The sequence below is a fragment of the Bubalus kerabau genome, chromosome 3, assembly GCF_029407905.1.
Source record: "Bubalus kerabau isolate K-KA32 ecotype Philippines breed swamp buffalo chromosome 3, PCC_UOA_SB_1v2, whole genome shotgun sequence".
Classification (NCBI taxonomy): domain Eukaryota; kingdom Metazoa; phylum Chordata; class Mammalia; order Artiodactyla; family Bovidae; genus Bubalus; species Bubalus kerabau.
The window spans coordinates 24,016,718-24,042,079 of NC_073626.1; the positions used below are offsets into that span (position 1 = coordinate 24,016,718).

The 25,362-nt window shown below is 45.3% G+C and overlaps 1 pseudogene; it reads left to right on the forward strand.

Annotated features, from left to right (window-relative positions):
- The window catches only part of LOC129647194 (BOLA class I histocompatibility antigen, alpha chain BL3-7-like), a 47,477-nt pseudogene that overhangs the window by 8,100 nt on the left and 14,015 nt on the right, over positions 1–25,362 (forward strand).

The window sequence follows — 25,362 nt, forward strand, 5'->3', positions numbered from 1 at the left end:
AAGTTCTTCTAACAAGTGCTACATTGTTCAGTCGCCCAGTCATGTCTGACTCTTTGTGATCCCATGGACTGTAGCACTCCAGGCCTCCTTGTCCCTCACCATCTCTTGGAGTTTGCCCAAGTTCATGTTCGATGCATTGGTAATGCCATCCACCCATCTCATCCTCTGACACTCTCTTTTCCTTCTGCTCTCAATCTTTCCCAACATCAGGGACTTTTCCAATGAGTTGGCTGTTCACATAAGGTGACCAAAATACCGGTGTTTCATCTTCAGCATCCGCCCTTCCAGTGAGTATTCAGGGTTGATTTCCTGACTGATTTGATCTCCTTGCTGTCCAAGGGACTCTCAGGAGTCTTCTGCAGCACCACAGTCTGAAGGCATCAATCCTTTGGCTTTCTGCCTTCTTTATGATTCAGCTCTCACAAATGTATGTGACCACTGGGAATATCATAGCCTTGACTATAGGGACGTTTGTCGGCAGAGTGATGTCTCTGCTTTTCAACACACTGGCTAGGTTGGTCATAGCTTTCCTGCCAAGAAGTAATCATCTTCTGATTTTATGGCTGCAGTCACCATGTGCAGTGATTTTAGAGCCCAAGAAGAGAAAATCTTTCTGTGGAAAGCTCTTAAAGAGATGGGAGTACAAGACCACTTTATCTATCTCCTGAAAAACCTGTATGTGGGTCAAGAAGCAACAGTTAGAACCCTTGTATAACAACAGAGTGGTTCAGGATTGAGAAAAGAGTACAACACAGTGACAACAGAGCTTTCAACAGCATGTCATGACCCATGCAGTCAAAGGCTTTAGTGTAGTCAATGAAACAGAGGTAGATTTTTTTCTGGAATTCCCTTGCTTTCTCTACGATCCAGCAAATGTTGGCAATTTGATCTCTGGCTCCTCTGCCTTTTCTAAACCCAGCTTGGACATCTGAAGTTCTTGATTCACATTATTCTGAGGCCCAGCATGCAGGATTTTAAGCATGACCTTACTAGCATCGGTTGTTGTTCATGTACTCAGTCGTGTCTGACTCTTTGCAACCCCATGGACTGCAGCATGTCAGGCTTCCCTGACCATCACCAGCTCCCAGAGCTTGCTCAAACTCATGTCCATCGAGTTGGTGATGCCATTCAACCATCTCATCCTCTGTCGACCCCTTCTACTCCTGCCTTCAATCTTGCCCAGCATCAAGGTCTTTTCCAATAAGTTGACTCTATGCATCAGGTGGCCAAAGTATTGGAGATTCAGCTTCAGCATCAGTCCTTCCAATGAATATTCAGGGTTGATTTCCTTTAAGATTGACTGGTTTGATCTCCGTGAAGTCCAAGGGACTCTCAAGAATCTTCTTCAACATCACAGTTCAAAAGCATCAATTCTTTAGCCCTCAGCTTTCTTTATGGTCCAATTCTCACATCCATACATGACTACTGGAAAAATCACAGTTTTGACTATACAGACCTTTGTCAGCAAAGTAATGTCTCAGCTTTTTAATATGCTGTCCAAGTTGGTCATAGCTTTTCTTCCAAGGAGCAAGTACCTTTTAATTTCATGGCTGCAGTCACCATCTGCAATGATTTTGGAGCTCAAGAAAATAAATTCTGTCATTGTTTCCATTGTCTCCCCGTCTATTTGCCATCAAGTGATAGGACCAGATGCCATGATCTTAGTCTTCTGAATGTTGAGTTTTAAGTCAACTTTTTCACTCTCCTCTTTCACCTTCATCAAGAGGCTCTTTACTTCCTCTTCACTTTCTGTCATAAGGTTAGTGTCATCTGCATATCTGAGGTTATTGATATTTCTCCTCACAGTCTTGATTCCAGCTTGTGCTGCATCCAGCCCGGCATTTCACATGATGTACTCTGCATATAAGTTAAATAAGCAGGTGACAATGTACAGCCTTAATGTATTCCTTTCCCAATTTGAAACCCATCCATTGTTCCATATCTGGCTCTAACTGTTGCTTCTTCGCCTGCATACAGGTTTCTCAGGAGACAGGTAAGGTGGTCTGGTACTCTCATCTCTTTCAGAATTTTCCAGTTTGTTGTTATCCACACAATCAAAGGCTTTGGTGTAGTCAATGATACAGAAGAAGATGTTTCTCTGGAATTCTCTTGCTTTTTCTATGACCCAACAGATATTGGCAATTTGATCTCTGGTTCCTCTGCCTTTTTAAAATCTAACTTGAACATCTGGAAGTTCTCAGTTCATGTACTGTTGAAACCTAGCTTGGAGAATTTTGAGCATTACTTCACTAATGTGTGAGATGAGTGCAATTGTGCAGTAGTTTGAACATTCTTTGGCATTGCCTTTCTTTGGGATTAGAATAAAAACTGACCTTTTCCAGTCCTGTGGTCACTGCTGTTTTCCAAATTTGCTGGCATATTGAGTGTAGCACTTTCACAGCATCATATTTTAGGATCGGAAAAAGTACAATTGGAGGCAGGATTGCACTTTACAATTTTTCAAAATGATCCAGTAAGGACGACAAAAACCAGTCCACCTTATGAGCCGACTGATCAGGAAGTTGCCTGTAATGGGTCACCTAGTGGCAAGGCCAGCTCCAGGCCAGATGTCTGCTCCTTCTGCCTTTTTTGGCTAAATTCTTACTCCATGGTGATCAGGCCTCCATTTCTTCTTCCACAGGCCATGTCACATGTTGGAGCAATACCAGGCAACCCGGGGAATGGTTTTAGCCCCAGGAAAAACATCCAGGACACCAAGGTGAAGCCCACTATAGCTAAAGAGAGTGAATTTACCCCTGATATAGAATGATGAGGCGCCTTCTCCTTCCCACTCTAAGTAAAGGAGCAGGGAAACTTCTCTAGCCCCTTTCCCCTCAACCCCACTTTATGGCATTCTCCTTAACTCTCCACAGGCCCAGCAGAGAAGGGCTTTCCTGAGGTCCTAAGGATCCCTGAGAGCCATTTGCAGAGAGTAACGGAAAAGAGCTTGTAGCTGTTGAGCGAAAAACTGTCCTCTTTACTTCCGTGGATTTTGATTCCATTATTTAAAACTAGATCATTTTTTTTAAACTTCTGTGAGATTAGAAAACTGAAGAATTGTCATATTGCTGAAACTCAGTCAGTATATGATTTCTTCTCTGATATTTTCCAGCCAAAAGATGAGGGAATCCAACCCGATAGAAGGATAAGACAATCATGTCCAGTATATTTCTAAGTATAATAAATGTGACTAAGATCTGCCTAGAAGGCTAACCAGGAAAAGAACTTACAAGAAGACTATGAGGAAGTTTGGGGTCATCATGACAGTACTGAATTAATGACGCCTTCATGTGTCCAGTGTATGTGACTTAAAAATTACTCTGTAACTGTTGTGGGGCAGGTCTTTTCATTCATAATTTCACATCCCCTTAACAGTAATGCACCCAGGGTAGATTCTCTAACATGTATTTATGCACAGGAAATTGATACTCAGGAAGAACAACACATGCATTGAGGTCACACAGCTCATATAGACTGTTAGCCAGACAACAGTCCTAGCCTCGGTCTTGTTTCTGTTTTGATTGGGGGTCTGTGCTCTCTGTGCCCCACACGCTGCTTCTCCAACCCTAGGGTCCAGCATCCAGAGGACACGTGGGTCAGTCAGAAGCAGGGCAGGCAGTGTCACCAGCAAGCCTGGGAGAGAACCACAGGGCAGCACGTGGAGGCAGCCTGTGTTCAAACACTGTTCTCTCCCTCCCAGAAGGGCCTTCATGTCCAAGGCCTGGGAGCGATAGAAGTTATATAGAAGAGGTACAGGGCAGGGGCCGAGAGCCATCTCCCTCTGAGCACTAAGCACGGACCAGCCTGAGCCTAATAACCACAGCCCGGGAAGCCCAGGGTATCATTTCTGATGACGGGCCCTGTGTCCACTCACTCTCAGGGTTATGGAATGAGGATGGACAGGGTGCTGCTTCAATTATCTTGGCTAAAATGAGGAGCTGGAAGAGAGAGATTTATAGAAGGATGTTTGCAGACTTCCTGGTAGGTCAATGGTTAAGAACCCAAGTGTCAATACAGGGAAATGGGTTCAATCCCTGCTCTAGGAAGATTCCACATGCCTCAGAAAAACTGAGCCTGTGGGCCACAGCTACTGAGGCCACACACCGCAACTACTGAAGTCTGCATGCCTAGAACCTGTGCTCTGCAACAAGAGAAGGCACTGTAATAAGAAGCCCATGCACCATATTAACAGTAGCCCCCACTCACCCAAACTAGAGAAAGCCTGTGCCCAGCAAAGAAGACCTAGCACAACCATAAATAAATAATAGAAGGATATTTGTAAGACAGTGGGGCCCATGAGGCTGACTAAGAAGGGAACATGAGTCACACACTCTCACCCCAACTTGAGCTTCTGGCATGAGTGTGAGCAGTGGAATGGCAGAGAGGCCAGGCCTGACTTCAAACACTGCTGATCAGCTCTCTCCTCAGGGGCCGACCGCGGGCAGTGCTCATGTTACTGCAGCCACATGTTGCTGTTGGGACTGGTGATGGCCGCACTGAAGCATGTGTGCCTGACACACCTGACAGCTTCCTGGTCTGTTCAGTCTTGAGAAAATCACACCAAATAAGGAGGGTGGAGCTACAGAAAGTCATGACTGCCAGGAAATGTTAGGGTCTAGAGCTTGTGCTTAAAAATCATTCTAAACTCACGTGTACAGATGAAGTAAATAGATTCTTAACGGCCATGAAGGTTGGTCTGTGGCAGAATGTGGATGGAAACCCAGGACTGCTGACTCCCAGTCCACTGCACTTTTCATTGCTCCTCAAGGAAGGACAAAGCCTGAGGGTCCTAGGAAAAAAGCGGAAGACTCTCTTCTTTCTGTTTCATTTCCTCACAGAAAAAGGTGAGACCCAATGGAGCCAGAGTCAGGCCACCAGAAGATACAGGTTTGTCTGAGAAGAGTCTATTCCTGGTCGCTGTTGAGTGTAAGATATTTGATCATAGAGTTTTAAGTGATGGGTGAGAATAACACTAAGAGGTGGCAGTCTAGTAGCAGGTTTTATTTCATATTGTCCCAGTTCAATCCTCTTCACAAAAGGTTATTAATTTAGAGAGAATATGAGGAATCAAGATTAGATATCAAAAGGATACCCCAGTCTTCAGGAGTTCTGCATGTTGTAAGTCATATAATCTGTTCTTACAACAATTGGCATGAGTTTCAGGACAGTTCACCTTGGGAACACGAGCAGATCTGCTAGAAAAAGTGACCCAGGGTAAGGCCTATGTGCACAAAGCTAAGGCCCTATTGAGGGATCACAGTCCATGCAAACAGCCCTATTTCCTTCTATACAAGTTCAATGTGTATTTGTGAATGAAATATGAAAAAGTCTCAACAGTCTGTGTTGGGGGAGCAATTGTGCTTAAAATAGCAGAGTGAAGAAAGTTTGAGATTCTCTGCTGGAGGAAATAATAATTGAGACTTAAGCTTTTGAAAGCAAATGATGATTTTCTATTTCTCTGAGGGGCCATGGCCATCAATCCAGAGAGAGGCCAAAGCATAGTAGAGTCTTCGTGAACTACAGGCTAGGGCAACCTCCTCACTTAGAAATGGCTTCTACAGCAGCAACCACTGAAAGTGAATAAAGAAAATTAAAGCATAAAGATATCTGGAAGTTCCCTTTCCTTGTGAGGAGAATGCAGGAAATAGGAAAAAATAGGTCATCCTCCAGTGATCACATTGGAGCTGCTCTTCTGTCTCAGGTACCAAGTGACTGGACACAAACACCTCACCTTCCTGAGATGCACCCTCCTGCCCTTAAAAGAGAAGTAACACTTTCTCTCTTTGCCACATCACATTTAAGTTGTCAAGAGCCTTAAATGTGTGTTTTGTAAACTGTAGGATGACATGGACATTTAAGTTCTTTTCATAATATCATTAATAATAATAATGACTTCTCCCATCCTGTGCAAGAGGAAACTGAGGAACAGATGGCTGAAGGGATTGGCTCTTGAGTCTAGTGAGTGGTAGGATCTGGGTCTCCTATTCCAACCCAGTGGAGCTCTGACCATTAGATGCTTTCTCTAGCTGTGCAAGTGGTCCTGAACCAGGACATTGCTCACTTAAAACTACTGTGTCCGAGAATGGGGAACATGTGGCTATGAGGGGCTCTGTGCTAGGACCATCTGCTCCTCCTAAGGGATTTACCACCGACCCCTATGTGCTGGTTCAGTACGGCTTCTCCTCTGGGACCACCCCTGGAGGGTGGCATCTTCACGTTGGGTAGACTGCATCCTGGGGGTGGCTCTAGAGTCAAATGGAAGAAAGGGAAGGATCTCCCACTGCCAGAAGGAGGGGATCTGGGCTGTAGGGTCACCGGGGGACAGTACTGAGTGAACTCTCACACCCTCAAAACCAAACCGACTCTGATGAAAATTCCCCAATGATAGAGGTGACTTTCAATATCAGGAAGGGGCAGGTGACCTTCACTATTGCAGATAAAGAGGGTACCATTTTTACTCTTCGGGATCTTTTACAGGGAAATTAGTCCCATTCTTTGGCCTCGAGGAAACAGGGGTACTGCTGTATCCCTGAGACAGACACGGCCTTTTATGAGACCCTGAAGAGAAATGAGATTCTAATCACAATGGTCAAGGGTTTCCATGATTTATTGGTCAGCAGTGAGGGGGCAGATGTGGCAGCCTCCCTGCCACCACACCCCTGGGATTCTGGAGGACAGACAAAGCTCTGTTTCCTTCACTGTATCTACGGGATTCCCCATCCCACCCCCACTGCTCCCAACACAGCAGGATGCTACATGTTGTGGTTGCTACATGTCGTCATACCATTTCCAGCCCACATCTCCCACCCCGCCCAGATTGCCTCCATGTAATTGCCTCCAGTGGTCTTCAGACATCAATGTGCACAAGAACCTAGGGTACTTATTGAAAATGCAGATTCTCTGTCTACCCACAGAGAACCCAACGCAGTACTGCATCAAGTCGGGCAGAGCTTGAGAATTTTCTTTTTGAGAAGAGTTCTGAGTGTTTAGGGATGGCATTTTGAGAAAGACAGCTGTAGAGCAGGGCTTCTGGAATGTTAAGATGGAAGCAATTATCTCAAGGGCTTGTTACAATTCAGATCCTCATTCTCTAAATTGTGCACTGGTCCCGAGACCCTGCATTGCTATGAAACTCCCACAGGGAGCTCTTGCTGCTGCTCCCTGGACCACACTTTGAGTAGCCAGAACCCAAAGATTTCTCAGCTATCTGGGCCTAAAAGCAAAAGCACCACAACCAAACACAGTCCTAACTCTCTCTCTCACTGTCTGTGGAGTAGAATCCATTCTCCCTCCTCCCGTCAGGTAGGTGCCCCCAGGGAAGATTCCTGCCCTGTCAATTCATCCTCAGCTCCACACCTTCCCCCTGTGGAGCTCTGTCCTGACATCTAGCTCTACCAGCCCTCCTATTAGAAGTATGAATATTCCTGGGTCTGTGAATTAGTAAATAAGGAAAAAGGCAGCATAACACATAAGGGCGATTAAATGTCAGGAAGGAAAATCACGGAGTTTCCAAACTTGGACACTTCAAGTGAAGGATATTGGACTCTTAGACTTTCTTGGGGGGCTAGACAGATCATTTCCAAAGTTCTCAGGACTACTGCACAGTTTAGAAAATCAGGATCTATGTTTTAACAAGCCCTTGAGGCAATTGCTTACATCTTAACATTTCAGAAGCACTGCTCTAAAACCATCTTTCTCAAAATGTCATCCCCACTCAGAGCTCTTCTCAAAAATTTGGGATTCTCAAATTCTTTCAGATATAATCTATAGTCCCATTACTCTTCCTCTTGTAACACAGAGAATAAGATGCATTTAAGTTTTCTCCTGAAAGAATAGCAATCCCTCTCTCTCTTTTTTTTTTATTTATTTACTTATGGCTGTCCTGAGTGTTCGTTGCTGTGCATGGGCTTTCTCTAGTTGAGCGGGGGCTTCTTGTAGTGGCTTCTCTGGTTTCGGAGCACAGGCTTTAGAGCGAGGGCTCAGTAGTTGTGGATCAGGGGCTTAGTTGCTCTGCCACATGTGAAATCTTCCTGGACCAGAGATCGAACCCATGCCTATTGCATTAGCAGGCAGATTCTTATCCACTGTACCACCAGGGAAGTCCCTCTTTGTATATTTTAAAAATTACTCTCTTGCGGTGAAAAAAGAAGACTCTTCTGAAATCAATGAATCAAACCCTAAGACATAACCCAGAGCTCCTGCTGCTCCTTTGAAGTACAGTGTTGTCCGTCTCTTGCTCCACTGACCTTGGTCTCTGACAACCCCCAGCTCCTACAAGCTCTTAACTACTTGCCTATGTCCTTACCTCCATGATCAAATCCTCAGAGCTACTTGAGAGTGAGTATTTCGCCTTTTTCATTCAAGTTCACAGGGCGGCAGAAATGTCCAGTGAATGAAAGAACCCAGTGCTGGTTAAGCCAACCCCAGTGAACAGCTTAGGCTTTGCAGTGGACACGGCACAGTGAGGAAACACTGTACAGTGTTCTTCAGGCTACAGTGTCCATAGGATACTTGTTCCCCATAGGAAGGACAACCGGGGGTCATTTACAACAGTCCTGCAGGGATCACGTTGCCGGAGGTGGGTTAGAGCAGAGTCTGTGCTGGGTATGAGCAGCACAATCATTTGGAGCCTCTGGAATGTTCAGAACATGGAGCTGGGTGACTCCAGTGTCCTGCACAGATGAGCTGACCGGGGGGTTCCTCCTGCTGTTACCTCCTCTCAGTCTAGCCTGGTAGGCCCATCTCTTCTGGGCACTCAGACAATGGGCTTATGCAGCATCTCTCTCTTCAAAGGGCCAGTCACCACGCATGCCCTCCCTAGTCAGGGTCTGGAATTTCCCACTTAGACTGATACCCTCCTTTCATCTCATATGGTCTAACACTAAAGCAGTGGTTCTCAGTCTCTTCGGCACAATTCGATGATTTCTTCCCTGCCTGCAGCCATGAAATTAAAAGACGCTCACTCCTTGGAAGGAAAGTTATGACCAACCTAGATAGCATATTCAAAAGCAGAGACATTACTTTGCCAACAAAGGTCCGTTTAGTCAAGGCTATGGTTTTTCCTGTGGTCATGTATGGATGTGAGAGTTGGACTGTGAAGAAGGCTGAGCGCCGAAGAATTGCTGCTTTTGAACTGTGGTGTTGGAGAAGACTCTTGAGAGTCCCTTGGACTGCAAGGAGATCCAACCAGTCCATTCTGAAGGAGATCAGCCCTGGGATTTCCTTGGAAGGAATGATGCTGAAGCTGAAACTCCAGTACTTTGGCCACCTCATGCGAAGAGTTGATTCATTGGAAAAGACTCTGATGCTGGGAGGGATTGGGGGCAGGAGGAGAAGGGGACGACAGAGGATGAGATGGCTGGATGGCATCACTGACTTGATGGACATGCGTCTGAGTGAACTCCAGGAGTTGGTGATGGACAGGGAGGCCTGGCGTGCTGCAATTCATGGGGTCGCAAAGAGTCGGACACGACCGAGCAACTGATCTGATCTGATCTGTGTTTTGATAATGGTTTTAACAACCAAACTGATGTCTCAAAGTGATCATTTGTTTTCTAGTACTATTTATAAGAGATATTCTAAAGGTTGGCATGAAGCAGAGGTGGTTACATCATCTTCAATATTGGAACATAAGTCCCAGATAGCAATGAGATCCCAGACTGGGCCAGCTGCCCTGGGGGCGGAGGGGTGGAGAGGATGATGAAACTCAGACTGATGGACACCAGCTGTCCATTCTCCTGCGGCAGATGGTTCTTTCCTTTAGAGCCACTCACCTCCACTGAGGTATCTTTATTCACAAACTTGTGGCAAGAAACATTATTTTAAAAGCAACACGTGATCATCCAGTGCTTCCCTGATGGTTCAGTGATGAAAAATCCACCTGCCAATGCAGGAGATGCAGGAGATATGGGTTCAATCTCTGGGTCGGGAAAATCCCCTGGAGGAGGAAATGGCAACCCACTCCAGTATCCTTGCCTTGGAAATCCCATGGACAGAAGAGCCTGGAGGGCTACAGTCCACAGTGTGGCAAAGAGTAGGACACGACTGAGCAACTGGGCACAAGGAAATGATCACTCTAGAGGTGGCTGTCCTCCTTCTCTTGGGTTACCTCTCCTGACTAATTGAGAACAGGGAAAATGCTGGACAGACCCATGGGCTGAGACTCACGGCCCATCTCCAGGGCTCACTACAGACTCCAGGCTCCACCCCATGTCCCCCTCTCTGTGCTCCAAGAGTGACCTATCTGACCATCAGCTGGGCAGCTCCTTTTCTGCTGCCCTGGGGCCACTGTTTTTGACGCAGTGATTCCCACTGTCTTAGAAAATAAAGAGACAGTATCCAAGTAGCCCAGCACTGTGACATGAGGACAGACTTGGATGCGGCTGTGATGTCTTAGTGGGACTCTGGCAACCTGGGAGTCAGGGCCAGGGGGACTCCCCTAGGGCTGCACGGACCTTGCTCTCCTTCCTCTCCCTGCCATGGTTCTCCCTGCACCCCAGCCTAAGGGGGGCTGGTGAAGGAGTTGGGGGAGGTCTTGCTCTGGAAGAGAGGAATTCCTTTAATCACCTCCCCTCTTTGCTTTTCTCTTTTCCCCTCTTCCATGCGTATTTGCGTTATACCATACCTGTAAGGACAGGAAAATACCTAAACTGTAAGTATAATTTCCAAGCAATAATATCGAACTGACACCTATGCAATTATCATCCTGGTGGAAAATAGGGCTTTTACCAGCACCCAGGCCAGAAGCCCCTGTGCCTCTCCCTGCACAGACCCCACCTCCTTGCACACGAGTCCACTAAGTGACCCTACCCCCCTCTCTGGTTCCTCGCCCTCCACTCCCATGGCCTCCATCCCATGATATCACTGTTTCCTCCCTCTCCTCACTTCTCCAGGAGCCTCCCCGTCTCCACAGGCCATTACCTTGGGGATCTCCTCCTCTTCCTCCCTCTCTTTCATCTCATCCTAGGATGAAGAATCCCGAGTTGATTCCCTGAAGGAAGCAACAGGAACAAGTGACAGGAACTTGGGGTTCAAGGACTGATTCCAGGACATTGAGGGCACCCAGTATGTTTGTGGGGTCCCTCCTGGACCTGGAAACCAGCTGTTATAGCCTGAAGATTGGCTGCTCCCTGAAGCCAAAGTCCTTGGTCATTTAATGGGGATAAAAATGTCTGTGTCAGAGTGTATGTTGGGAAAACAACTCGGACTCTGAACTTGATGCTGGATGGGGCCCTGACCCACTGGAAGGGAGATCCTGGGCAGGTCCCTGCTAAGGAGGTCAAAGGGGAGCTCCGGTCTCTTCTCGCCAGCTCTGTGGCCACATGGGAGCGCCGCCACTCTACTCTCTCCTGTTCAGCACAGCCTGGGGAAATGGCTGCCTTGCAGGCTGGACAGCAGCAATGGGGGATGGAGATGCCTTCAGAGGCATCTCTATTATCACTATTAAGTTCAGCTCATCGTCTGGCCAGGGTAGCATTCCCCAGCTATCTCCTTGGGACCTTTCGTTTTTACTTCCCCACTTTCCATACTGCAGTCTGTAGAAGGAAGTCGCAATGTGCAGCGCACACTTAAAGAGTGCTCTGCTAGTACTTCCCTGGTGGTATAGTGGATACGAATGCCCCTGCCAAGGCAGGGGACACGAGTTTGATCCCTGGTCTGGGAATATTCCACTTGCAACTAAAGCCCAGGCATCCATGCGCCACAACTACTGAGTCCAAGTGATGCACCTACTGAAACTCGTGAACCTACAGCCTGTGTTCCACGACAAGAGAAGTCACTGCGATAAGTCCGAGCACTGCAGTGAAGAGTGGCTCCTGCTCTCCGCAACTAGAGAAAGCCTGAGCGCAGCAGCGAAGATCTAGTGCAGCCAATAAATAAATACGTAATTTTTAAAGGGCTTTCTGCTATAAACATTGGTGTGCAGGGTTATGTGCAAAACTAAGTTTTCAAATGAGTTAGAGAAATACTAGATTGATTAGTAGCCTGGATGGACAGCTTCCATCCATAAGCTTCATAAGAAACTGCTGACTCTCATTTCTAGCGGCTGTGCTGCTTCCTATTCCTGCCCCAGTGAGCGTGGGTTTCTGCTGCTCCACGTCCTGATCAATACTCGGCATCACAGGTTCTTGGATTATAGCTACTCTAATAGGGGTGTGAGGATGTATCATTGCTGGTTTTCTTTGCATGTCCAAATAACATGTGACAGTGAGCATCTTTCCCTATATATTTTCATTGAGATACCATCTTTGATGAGATGTCTGTTCAGACTTTTCCTCATTTTTATTTTTTCCTCAATTTTAATTGAGTTATTTGTTTTCATATTGTTGAGTTTAAGTGTTCTATGATATTCTAATATAAGTCCTTTACTAGATATGTAAATTTGTCAATAATTTCTCCAGTGGCCTGAGGTCTATTACTGACATAGCAATATATATTAATGCATAGTTATATTTTTCTAGTGAGAAAATTTAGAAATTGCTAACTGTCTTGATATCTGACTAGAGGACTTGAGTGACTGGAGGATGCAGGGGAGAATATGAATTATTTATTTTGTATATTCTTGAGTATTTTTGCATATCTCTTAGCTTCCCAGGTGGTCCTAATGGCAAAGAATCTGCCTGCCAGTGCAGGAGATGTAAGAGATGCAGGATCTATCCCTGAGTTGGGATGCCCCTTGCACACGAGTCCACTAAGTGACCCTACCCCCCCCCCCGGTTCCTCGCCCTCCACTCCCATGGCCTCCATCCCATGATATCACTGTTTCCTCCCTCTCCTCACTTCTCCAGGAGCCTCCCCGTCTGGAGGAGGGCATGACAACCCACTCCAGTATTCTTGCCTGGAGAATCCCATGGACAGAGGAGCCTGACAGGCTATGGTCCATAAGGTTGTAAAGCATTGAGCACGACTGAGGTGACTGAACACACATACACACACCCCCACACACACGATATATGTGCAATGTACAGTATACGTGCAATGTATGATATATGATCTAATGTATAATTCACTGTGAAACAACTAATAAAGTGTTGAGAGTGATGAATGACAAAGTAAAAAAACCCTGTAATCCTTACACCCAGTGAAATTTGGTTGCATTTTCTTTTAGTTTATTACACATCTTCCTGCTGAAACATTCATTCTCTAAGCTGATGAGCCCAGACCTCAGTGGCCTCCAGCCTGCACTCCCCTGATGCCATTTTCCCATCAGCTCACTCTCACATCTCCTGAGAAGGCTAGTTCTCATCCCTCCCTCCCTCCTCAAACCCTCCACTGCCTCCCTACTCCCTGTTCTTAATGGTGAGCTTTCCACTCAGAAAATAATACTCAGTCCATCCTCCTCCCCCCGCATTCCCACACTTGCACCTGTACCCTTACCTTCCACAGTGATGATGGACGCCCCCCCCCACATCTAAGGCCTCCCCTCAGCGTGGGCACAGGACCTGATTCCATCCTTCCCTGTGTCATCAGTTTCCCACTCTCTACTGGCTCCCTCAGTCCTGCACACAAACATGCTGCAATTCCTCTCATTAAAATTAATCAAACATAAATAAATAAATTCAAACAAAATCCTGCCATAAACATCCACCACTCTATGTCCAGTTTCCTTCCAACTACTGCTCAATGTCTAGGACTCTTCTTACGGAACAGTTCCTGAGTCCAAAGTCCACTCTCTCACCTACTGGCTTGTCTTTTTATTTTTAGTTAGTGGATCTATGCACAAAATTTTAAGAAATAAAATACTTCTACAAGACTTGAAATCAAGATGGATGTCCCCCATCTCTTGAATATCAGAGACCAATTGTTTTAGCGCCTTCAGCTGATTCTCTATTTCTTCTATGTCTCTTAAAAGCATACCTATAACACTCCTTTCTGGTTTTCAGTTTTATGTACCATTTGTAGTTAATTGGTTTTTCTTTCACATATCCCATCTTCCCAATTTATAATTATAAATCTATCATTTTTGTAATTTTGATTAGCTCAATGTCCAATATTTGTATTATTATAATGATGGAAAAGCTAGTCACGACTGAGCATTTAGTAGACTACAATTTCTTTTTGTTCTTTCTTTTTTTTTTTTGGAGGTGACAGATATCTTTATTACCTTGATTCTGGTGATATTTTCATAGGTGTTTGCACATGTACAAACTCATCAAATTATACATATTAAATATGTGCAATTTTTTGTATAGCAATTATACCTCAATGAAATTGTTAAAGGTTTCTCTGGTGGTCCAGTGGTTAAGAATCCACCTGCCAGTGCAGGGGTTCGATCCTTGGTCAGGAAAGATTCCACATGCCAAGGGGCAATTAAACCCGTGCACCACAACTACTAAGCCCACACGCCCTAGAGCCAGTACTCCATAAGAGAAGCCACCGCAAGGAGAAGCCCAAGCACTGCAGCTAGAGAGTAGCCCCTGCTCACTGCAACTAGAGAAAGCTCAGATGCAGCAAGGAAGACCCGCTGGAGCCAAAAATAAATCAATAAATACATTGTGAGAAAGTAAATAGAAAAGAAGAAGATTGGATTATATAGTTACTAAAACTTTTTCATTTTCTATTTTTTGTTTTTTATTTTATAATTTTTATTAGAATTTAGTTAATTTACAGTGTTGTGTTAGTTTCAGGTATACAGCAAAATGAATCTGTTATACACATACACATATCGACTTTGCTTTTCTAAAGTGGATATGTGGATAAGTGGATATTTCCATTTTCCCTGGAATATATATCTTACTTTTGTTGTACTCATTTTATTTTATTAATATTTATTTTAGCTATTTATTATTTATTTGGCTGCACTAGGGCTTCACTGTGGCATGTGGGATCTTTAGTTGCTTATGGATTTTAATGTAACAGAATAAGAAATAGTCAATGATATTCTCTCAGGTCCACTTTGAAAATAACATTTTAGAAACTACCACTTGTATAGTTTTAGTTTTGTAAGAAAGATGAACATCCACAATTATCTGAAAAGATTATTAAAAATACTACTCCTACATTTGTATAGGCCTTTTGATCCTCAGAGACTTCAATCAAAATAGTGGATTCAGTGCAGAAGGAAATCTGAAAATCCAGTGGTGGTCTGATGAGACAGACAAGAAAGAGACTTGCAAAAACATAAAAATGTAAAAAGCTCCACTCTTCTCACTACCTTATCTATTCTGGGAAATAGTCCTTGTTCACATTAAACTCATGGGTTATTAACATTATTATAAATAAGCTAACAAAAAATTTTAACTGTAGTATTCTTGTATGGAAAATAACGATAAATTGGCCACATAAAATTATCCTTGAGGTCCTCACTAAGGACTGAGACTGGGTCAGGACTATAAGAGTAAGCATGACAAAGAGCTCTCGGTGCAGGAGGGGAGCAATCAGGACAAAGTCCCAGGTGCCCCAGGGCGCGAGGCTCTCAGGGTCTGAGTCAAAGATGGTGTCTGGGGTGGGGACGCTCGTGCTGGGGATTCCCCGTCTCCCGAGTTTCACTTTCTCTCTCACAACTTGTGTCGAGCCCTCCTGCCTGGACACTGGTGACGCGGCCCTAGTTCTCACTCCCATTGGGTGGCCAGTTTTTAGAGGCCAATCAGTGTCCCCGGGTCCACCTTACACTGGACTCAGGAGAGGATGAGCACGGAGTTGGGGCAGGACCCCACCTTAGTTTTCTCCTGCCTATCCCCACTTTGCTCCACTCACAGGCCCTTCTTCCTCCTCTAACCTTGAGGGTTTCATGAATCTCCAAGCACAAACAGGAGGAGGGCATGAGGTATACAAACTTAGATCCCCACATTCCTCTACAGAAAGTCCTTCTTGAAGTCTGCCCACTCCAGTTCCTGCTGCAGCCTCAGTGTTTGCCTAGTAGAGCCCCAAGTGTGGGCAGACGGTGATCCTGGAACATTCTTCCTCCCAATAATTCAAGGACACTCCTCACCTCCTTTAGGGCTTAGCTTAAATGTCATCTCTGAGGAAAGCCTCCCTTGTATTTAAAATTACAGCCAGCTCCTGCTGGTTGTTCTCTTTCTCTAAATCACTCACCGCTTTATGGTACCCTGATCATTACTTCAAGGGCCTTGCTGTTTATTACCAGGTCTTCCATCAGAGTGTAAGTGGATCAAGGCAGGAATTTGAGTTGGTTTAAATACCCTGACTAGAATTGTGCCTGGCACATAGTAGATGCCCCCAAAATATTTGTTGATGATTGAACACATCCTTAAAGCTGAGACTGGGGCAGGAAACGCAGGCAGTTCCTGGTAAGGGATGAGGAGGAGACTGTGTTAGAAGGAGGAGGAGCTACTCACTAGTTTACCCCAGCCTGGCAGCCAAGCAGACAGACAGCTCCACAGCGCCCTCACTTGTGGCCACAAGCTCCGAGAACAGACAGCCAGACCACCAGCTGCCTCCACAGACTCGTACTCCTGAGGGACGCCTTGATCTGGTGGAGGAGTTCTTAGGTGGTGAAGTCCTCCAACTCCCAGTCTTAGATCCAGAATGAGCTGGTGGCATGGCTTAGCTGCAGCCTGTGGGACTCTGAGGAGCCTCCCCTGACTGGAGAAGACCCCGAACTCCTGGGTCATCAATGGGGCTAGAAATTAGATTTGGGTCTAGGACATTTGATTTCAGGATTTAGAGGTGGCCTGTCTATCAGGTTCACAAATGGGAAGAAGAGGCAGGATGCTGGGGTCATAGCTCTCTGGGCTGAGAAAAGGAGGCTGCCTTCCAGGCTTGAAAGGTCAGGTGGTGTGTTGTTGTTTATTCACTGAGTCCTGTTCAACTCTGAGACCCCATGGACTGTAGCACACTAGGCTCCTCTGTCCATCGGAGTTCCCAGGCAAGAATACTGGAGCAGGTTGCCATTTCCCACTTCAGTGGATCTTCCTGACCCAGGGATGGAACCCACGTCTCTTGCATCTCCTTCACTGGCAAGTGGATTCTCTACCACGGTATCACCTGGGAAGATCAGAATAGCAATTACTCACAATAGCAGTTCTCACAGTTTGGTCTGTGGAACCCTTGAATTCAATGAGACCCTTTCACGATCATATCTTGAATCATAAGGTCAAAACTAGTTTCACAACATTTCTTAGACAGTATTTGCCTTTGCACTATATTGACATTTGCACTGAGGTAAAACTCAACAAGAATGGAAGCTATGGTACCAAACTGCAATAGTTATTTATTCTTCACCACCACCTACTTTCACACTGAAAAAAAAAATCAAAGCAGTATCACTTTAAACATCCTGGTTAAAGCGTTAAAAATTATTATCTGTACTAAATTATTATCCACAATCTGCTTTTTAAAAATATCTTACACAATGACATGGAGATATATATATATATATATATATACACACACAAGATATATACAAGCATTTCTGCAACATTCCAAAGTACTATGTCCCAAGGAAAATAATTTTTATGAGCTGAACTAGCCTTTTTTTTTTAATGGAATGCCATTTTTACTTGAAGGAAATAATGACCCAGAATTATGGCTGTTTAGACTTGGACATTTGGCGGACATTTTCTTGAAAATGAACATGAGCATCTCCATTCAAGAAAATAACTGACAGATGACAATTCACAGTACTTCCCTTGATAAAAGGTAAGCTCTCCAGAGAAAATCAGATTTCTGGAAAATGTGTGTCCAATCACTGTAAGACTGAGAGTTTCTAGTACTGACAAACTTTTCTCTTGGGATCTATGGTAATATTAAAACAAATAATGAGTTTTTAAATAGTCTGATTCCAGTGTTGATTTACAGGAATCAACACTGAAAGATGTACATAACTTAGGTTGTACATAACTTAGTGAAACACTACATTACTTTAAAAACTCATGCATTAGTAAAAGATCCATTCAATGTCCAAGATAGGCCTGTGGATTTTAATGTAACAAAACAGAAAATATTCAATGGTGTTGTTTCAGGTTCACTTGATAAAAGAAAGAAACAAAAACCCTCAAACCCTGAGAAACTACCAATTGTGTAATTTTCAGTATCAGAGTTGAATAGCTGAAATAATCAGAGACATTCAGATAATCAGAGACAATTATCTACTAAGGTTAGTAAAAATACTACTTTACTTTTATTTTAATCAAAATAACAATTTAAATGCAGAAGCAAATACAAAAATCCAATGATGTTCTAATGAGACAGACAGTTCAGTCACTAAGTCATGTCTGACTCTTTGCAACCCCATGGACTGCAGCATGCCAGGCTTCCCGGAGCTTGCTCAAACTCATGTTCATTGAGTTGGTGATGCCATCCAACCATCTCATCCTCTGTCATCCCCTTCTCCTCCTACCTTCAATCTTTCCCAGCATCAGGGTCTTTTCAAATGAGTCAGTTCTTCGCATCAGGTGGCCAAAGTATTGGAGTTTCAGCTTCAGGATCAGTCCTTCCGATGAATATTCAGGACTGATTTTCTTTAGGGTGGACTGGTTGGCTCTCCTTGCAGTCCAAGGGACTCTCAAGAGTCTTCTCCAACACTACAGTTCAAAAGCATCAATGCTTCAGCACTCAGCCTTATTTATGGTCCAAGTCTCACATCCATACCTGACCACTGGAAAAACCGTAGCTTTGACTATATGGACTTTTGTTGGCAGAGTAATGTCTCTGCTTTTTAATATGCAGTCTAGATTTGTCATAGCTCTTGCAAGGAGCAAGCGTCTTTCAATTTCATGGCTGCAGTCACCATCCACAGTGATTTTGGAGCCCAAGAAAATAAAGTCAGCCACTGTTTCCACTGTTTCCCATCTATTTGCCATGAAGTGATGGGACCGGATGCCATAATCCTCATTTTTTGAATGTTGAGTTTTAGGCCAGTTTTTTCTGAGACAAGAGACTTGCAAAAATGTAAAAATAAAAGATTTATTCTTCTCACTACCTTGCTTATTTGGGGAAATGGTTCTTTCTCATTTAAAAAAACATTATTTCTGTTAACATGTAAAGAGTTATCAGTGTTATAACCCTGCCTGTGTTGTAATATGTTGGGCCTTCCCACATGGATTCTCCTGATGCTGTTCCAATTCTCACTCCCATTGCCTGTTTGGTTCTACAGAAACGAATCAATCTCACTGTGGTAGACTATATGCAGTTCCTGTGGTTTGACAGCGATGACCCGAATCCGAGGATGGAGGTGTGGGCTCTATGGATGGAGCAGGAGGGGCCGGAGTATTGGGATTGGAACATGCAGGGCATCAAGGACACTGCCCAGACTTTCGGAGTGAACCTGAACTCCCTGAGGGGCTACTACAACCAGAGCAAAGTGGGTGAGCAACACAGGCCCGGATCCAGGTCACTACTCCCACCCCCAGGTACCAGCCAGGTTGCCTCAACACAGATGGACCTGCTGGGGACCTTCACCCAGCCAGAGTCGGCAGGTCTTTCAGCCAATTTAATTTTCAGTTCAGTTCAGTCACTCAGTCCTGTCCGACTCTTTGTGACCCCATGGACTGCAACACGCCAGGCTTCCCTGTCCATCACCAACTCCTGGAGTTTACTCAAACTCATGTCCATTGAGTCGGTGTTGCCATCCAACCATCTCATCCTCTGTCATCCCTTTCTCATCCTGCCTTCATTCTTTTCCAGCATCAAGGTCTTTTCAAATGAGTCAGTTCTTTGCATCAGGTAGCCAAAGTATTGGAGTTTCAGCTTCAACATCAGTCCTTCCAAAGAATATTCAGGACTGGTCTCCTTTAGGATGGACTGATTGGATCTCCTTGCAGTCCAAGGGACTCTCAAGAGTCTTCTCCAACAACACACTTCAAAAGCATCAATTCTTTGGCGCTCAGCTTTCTTTCTAGTCCAACTCTCACATTCATACATGACTACTGGAAAAACCATAGCCTTGACTAGACAGACCTTTGTTGGCAAAGTAATGTCTCTGCTTTTTAATATGCTGTCTAGGTTGGTCATAACTTTTCTTCCAAGGAGTAAGCGTCTTTTAATTTCATGGCTGCAGTCACCATCTGCAGTGATTTTGGAGCCCCCCAAAATAAAGTCTCTCACTGTTTCCACTGTTTCCCCATCAGTTTCCCATGAAGTGATGGGACCAGATGCCATGATCTTAGTTTTCTGAATGTTGAGTTTTAAGCCAACTTTTTCACTCTCCTCTTTCACTTTCATCAAGAAGTTCTTTAGTTCTTTCTGCCATAAGGGTGATACCATCTGCGTATCTGAGGTTATTGATATTTCTCCCAGCAATGTTGACTCCAGCTTGTGCTTCATCCAGCCCAGTGTTTCTCATGATGTACCCTGCATGTAAGTTAAATAAGCAGGGTGACAATATACAGCCTTAAAGTACTCCTTTCCTGATTTGGAACCAGCCTGTTGTTTCATGTCCAATTCTAAATGTTGCTTCTTGACCTGCATACAGATTTCTCAGGAGGCCTGTCAGGTGCTCTGGTATTTCCATCTCTTTGAGAATTTTCCACAGTTTGTTGTGATCCACACAGTCAAAGGCTTTGGCATAGTCAATAAAGCAGAAGTAGATGTTTTTCAGAAACTCTCTTGCTTTTTCGATGATCCAATGGATGTTGGCAATTTGATCTCTGTTTCCTCTGCCTCTTCTAAAACCAGCTAGCAAAGTAATGCTCAAAATTCCCCAAGCCAAACTTCAACAGTGCATGAACTGTGAACTTCCAGATGTTCAAGCTGGATTTAGAAAAGTCAGAGGAGCCAGAGATCAAATTACCAACATCCACCAGATCACGGAAAAGGACGGCGGCAGACACGACAGCTCAGATCACCAAGTGCAAGTGAGAGGCCTCTGGTGATGCACAGCACTACAGAAACTACCTGGAGGGCACGTGCATGGAGCGGCTCCACAGATTCCAGGAGAACAGGAGGACACACTGCTGCGCACAGGTAGGAGGGGCGTGGGATCTCCCTGATCTCCCCTTGGACTGGAGCTGGCTTCCCACGAGGAGAGGAAAGTGGAATCAGTATCAGAATACCACTCTTCCTTCTAAGCAGGAGAGGGAGGAATCCTTCTAAGTTCTTGTATTCTGTACTAGAGAGTGATGCATCCAGAGGGCTAGAGTTTCTCTAAGGGACAATTGAGGAATCCAGTTTCATGGGGATGGAAAAGAAGACTATCCCTGAAGTAACTGATCAATAATTCCCTATGACCTTGACAGCAATATTGGTGAACCACGACTTTTTCTGTCAAGGCCTTGTTCTTGGCCTGAAAACATCTTTGGAGGTCTGACTCCAGATTTTCTGAGTCATTCATTCTTCACTCAGACTGGGTCCAGAAATCTGTTTTATCCCTTTGAGACCTGGAGCCTTCTACATTAGTGTCTCATTCTAGAACTTTCCTTGGAATAGGGGATTTTCCCAGACCCCAGGGTCCAGGCTGGTGTCTGCTGTTTGTATTTCTTTTCAAACCCATTGTCCTATCCATTCTCAAGATGGTCACATGATGCCTCTTCAATGGCCCATGGAGATAACACAAAGTGTGAATTTTCCGATTCTTCCTCCTCAGACCCTCTAAAGATCCATGTGACTCATCACCCCATCTCTGACCTTGAGGTCATCCTGAGGTTCTGGGCCCTGGGCTTCTACCCTGAGATTTCACTGACCTGGCAGCATGATGGGGAGGACCTAACCCAGGACATGGAGCTTGTGGAGACCAGGCCTTCAGGGGATGGAACCTTCCAGAAATGGGTGGCCCTGGTGGTGCCTTCTGGAGAGGAGCAGAGATACACCTGCCGTGTGCAACATGAGGGGCTTCAGGAGCCCCTCACCCTGAGATGGCGTAAGGAGTGGGATGGATGGTCAACCTTATTATCAGGAAATCAGGAGCCTTCAGGAGAACTTCAGCAAGGTTAGAATTCATGCCTGAAGTCAGGGCCCCTTTCCTTTCTTCCACAGAACCTCCTCAGCCCTCCATCCCCATCATGGCATCATTGTTGGCCTGGTTCTCCTCGTGGTGGCTGTGGTGAGTGGAGCTGTGATCTGGAAGAAGTGCTCAGGTAGGGGAGGGAGGGATCTGAGTTTTCTTGTCTCACTGCGGGTGTCAAGCCCAGGTAGAATCTTGCCTGCCTCATTCCTTGGAAAAACCATCCACACATATGTGCTTGCCAGTTGGAGCTGAGTGCTAACATGTACCTTTCTGTAAAGTATATGTGAACATGAAAACAAATTTTTCACCTTAATCATTCTGATGATGGGGACCCGATTCCTAGCAGTTGAAGGTCAGGGGGGGAGGGTCCTGGCTGAGGACAGACCTCCAGGAGGGCAGTCGGTCCAATGCCTGCACATCTCCTTTTTTCATATTTCCTGACCTTACCCTGGGTCTTCAATGGGCCCAGGACTAGGGGGCTCCTCTAGGATGTCATGGCCCTGCCTCCTCCCTGGCCTATTATGTGATGCTTTCTCCCCACAGGCAGAGGAGGGAGCTATGTTCAGGCTGCTAGTAAGTTTGGGTGGGTTGGAGGGTTATCCCTGAGACCCCTGGAATAGTACAGATGAGATCCCATGGGGGATCTCACCCATCCCATAATCCCTCCTTTGGGCTTATCTCCTGTGGGTTCTGACCAGGCCTTGTTCTGTTTTATCCCAAGCAGCGACAGTGCCCAGGGCTGTGATGTTACCTTTCACCAGTCCTAAAGGTGAGACCTTGGAGGGCCTGAAGCAGGAGAGGAGTAGGTCAGAGGTGGCATGACTGGGTAATGGGGATTCTCTGAGTGGGCATTTGGAACATACAACAGACTGTTTAGAATGTCAAGGCGTTTGTGACTGACTTAAATTTGTTCATGACCATTTTCTTCTAGGTGTGGGACAGCTGCCTGTGTGGGACCGAGTAACACAAAATTAGTCTCCCCACCCCCCACCATTGTGACGTCAGATCCCCTGACCCCTCTTTCTGCAGCTGCATCTGAATGCATTCGTGCTCTTATTAGCATAACCTGAGGAGGTGGGGAGACTGGCCCACCCCTGCCCACCACTCCCCCTACCCACCCTGACCTGTGTTCTCTTCCCTGTTTGACTCCCCTGTTTTGGCAGAGGCGGGGCTGGGCCCTTTCTACCTTTGTCTTAACATCATGTTATGCTGAGAAATACTGAAAATAAGAATCTGGATGTGAATTTGTTTTTTCTAATTCATGTCATGAGGGTCGATGGGTTAATAAAGAAAAAGATTCTTAAAGTTTGAGATAGGAAACAAACCAAAGCACTGAGAATCTTCCAGCATCTACATCTGATCTCAGTGGGGCCAGAGGAGGATACAAGGAGGTATGAGCCCTCTCCAGTGAGTTCTGAGTCCTTTGTGAGCTTCAAAGTGGTCACTGGTTGGATGGGTCATCTTCTCTGTTTCTTTGTTGTTGTCCCTTCAGTAGAAACTTGTCCCACCAGAACCTGTGATCACAGGGACACACAGGCAATCTGGGAGCTCAGCCAGATTGGGAATGACTGAGGTCAGTGATCAGAGAGCACTCGGGTTGGGGAGGAGTCTTAAATCCACACTTCAACATTTGTATTTTCCTAGGAAGAAAAGGGCTAGAGATGCATGTTGGTTTCTCTACCCTACATAGGTACATAACCAGGTGGAAGACTGAAGAAAAAGTGTTATCAGCTCAAAATAATGAAAACCAACGGATTTCTTTGAAACTATTACCTAAATGGATTTCTCACTCATTCCTTAATGTAAACAATGGAATACAAATTTTTCTGTTACATAAATGAAAATTGTGTGTATGTGTACTCTTGAGAGTTCCTTGGACTGCAAGGAGATCCAACAAGTCCATTCTGAAGGAAATCAGCCCTGGGATTTCTTTGGGACGAATGATGCTAAAGCTACTTTGGCCACCTCATGCGAAGAGTTGACTCATTGGAAAAGACTCATGCTGGGAGGGATTAGGGGCAGGAGGAAAAGGGGATGACAGAGGATGAGATGGCTGAATGGCGTCACTGACTCGATGGACGTGAGTCTGAGCGAACTCCAGGAGTTGGTGATGGACAGGGAGGCCTGGCATGCTGCAATTCATGGGGTCGCAAAGAGTCGGACATGACTGAGCGACTGAACTGAACTGAACTTAACTGTGTACTCATTTCATTTCAGGAAAAGCCACAGAATAAGCTTGAAGCTACACAGCCAGGAACAGAATCCACAATCCTCCTAGGTGGGGTCCCACATTGGACCCACTGGCCCCAGCTGAGCACAGATGTCAGAACTCACACCACTGACCCCGAACTGGGCTGGGACTGCTTTCATTACTTCTCTTGGCAAATGGGTGTCATTACTGCCATTCATGCCACCTTTGCCAAATGCATTCTTCACTGTTTCAGCTTATGTCACCACACCCTGAGCCAGAGTCAGTATGTGGTCACCTAACTGTGGACTTATACTGTGTCCACCTGCAAGAATGTTGGGGAAGCAAGTTTTCTTCTCATATGGAGGGAGGTAGTCTCTGCCTTCTACCAGGGCACTTAAAGTCTGGGATTCCCTTAACATGGGAAGAGGGCACAGTTACTGGGGGTGGAGGTTGGGAATGAGAGGTGGAAAAAGAATGACAAATTTCATTTTGGTTTTGGCTGTGTTTGAACATTGCTACAGACCAATGACTCTTTGTGCCTCCCATTTCTCCCCTTTTAAATGTGTTTGGGGCTTCCCTGGTGGTCCACTGGTTAAAAATCTGCCTGCCAACGCAGGGAACATGGTTCAATCCCTGTTCCAGGAAGATCCCACATGCCGCAGAGCAACCGAGCCCACTGGCCACAACTACTGGAAACCACATGCTCTAGAGCCTGTGCTCTGCAACAAGAGAAGCCACCACAGGGAGAAGCCCCCGCTCTCCACTACTAGAGAAAGCCCTTGCACAACAATGAAGACCCAGCACTACCAAAAATAAATAGATAAAATGTTTTTAAAAAGTGTATGAAGTTATCCTATGCCCGTCCCACCATTGTACAATAGATCTTGATACAAATGGCAAGATTCCATTATTTTATATGGCAGACTAATATTCCTCTTACATTTTCATATCCTTTCAATCATCGATGGGCACTTAGGCTGTCCCTATATCTTGACTATTGTAGTAATAATACTTCAGTGCACATGGGGGTGCACATCTCTTTTCTCCCCACTGATCAAGCTGGTTTTAATTGTTGACACAAAAATTTGCATGTTTGACACTAAAACTTGCCGGGAGCCACCACAGGAGATCCCACCCATGACAAAGGTCATGAGGAGAAGATCTGACAGGCGAAGGTGGATCAGGACTCGAGGGATTCCCTGGACTTGCTCGAGCATCTACCGCAAAACCAAATTCTGTCTATTGTTTACTATATTATGCCTTTCACCAACTCTTCTGACATTAACAGGGGGCTATCCCTGAAGAAAATCAACTTTCTTGTTGATTTCTC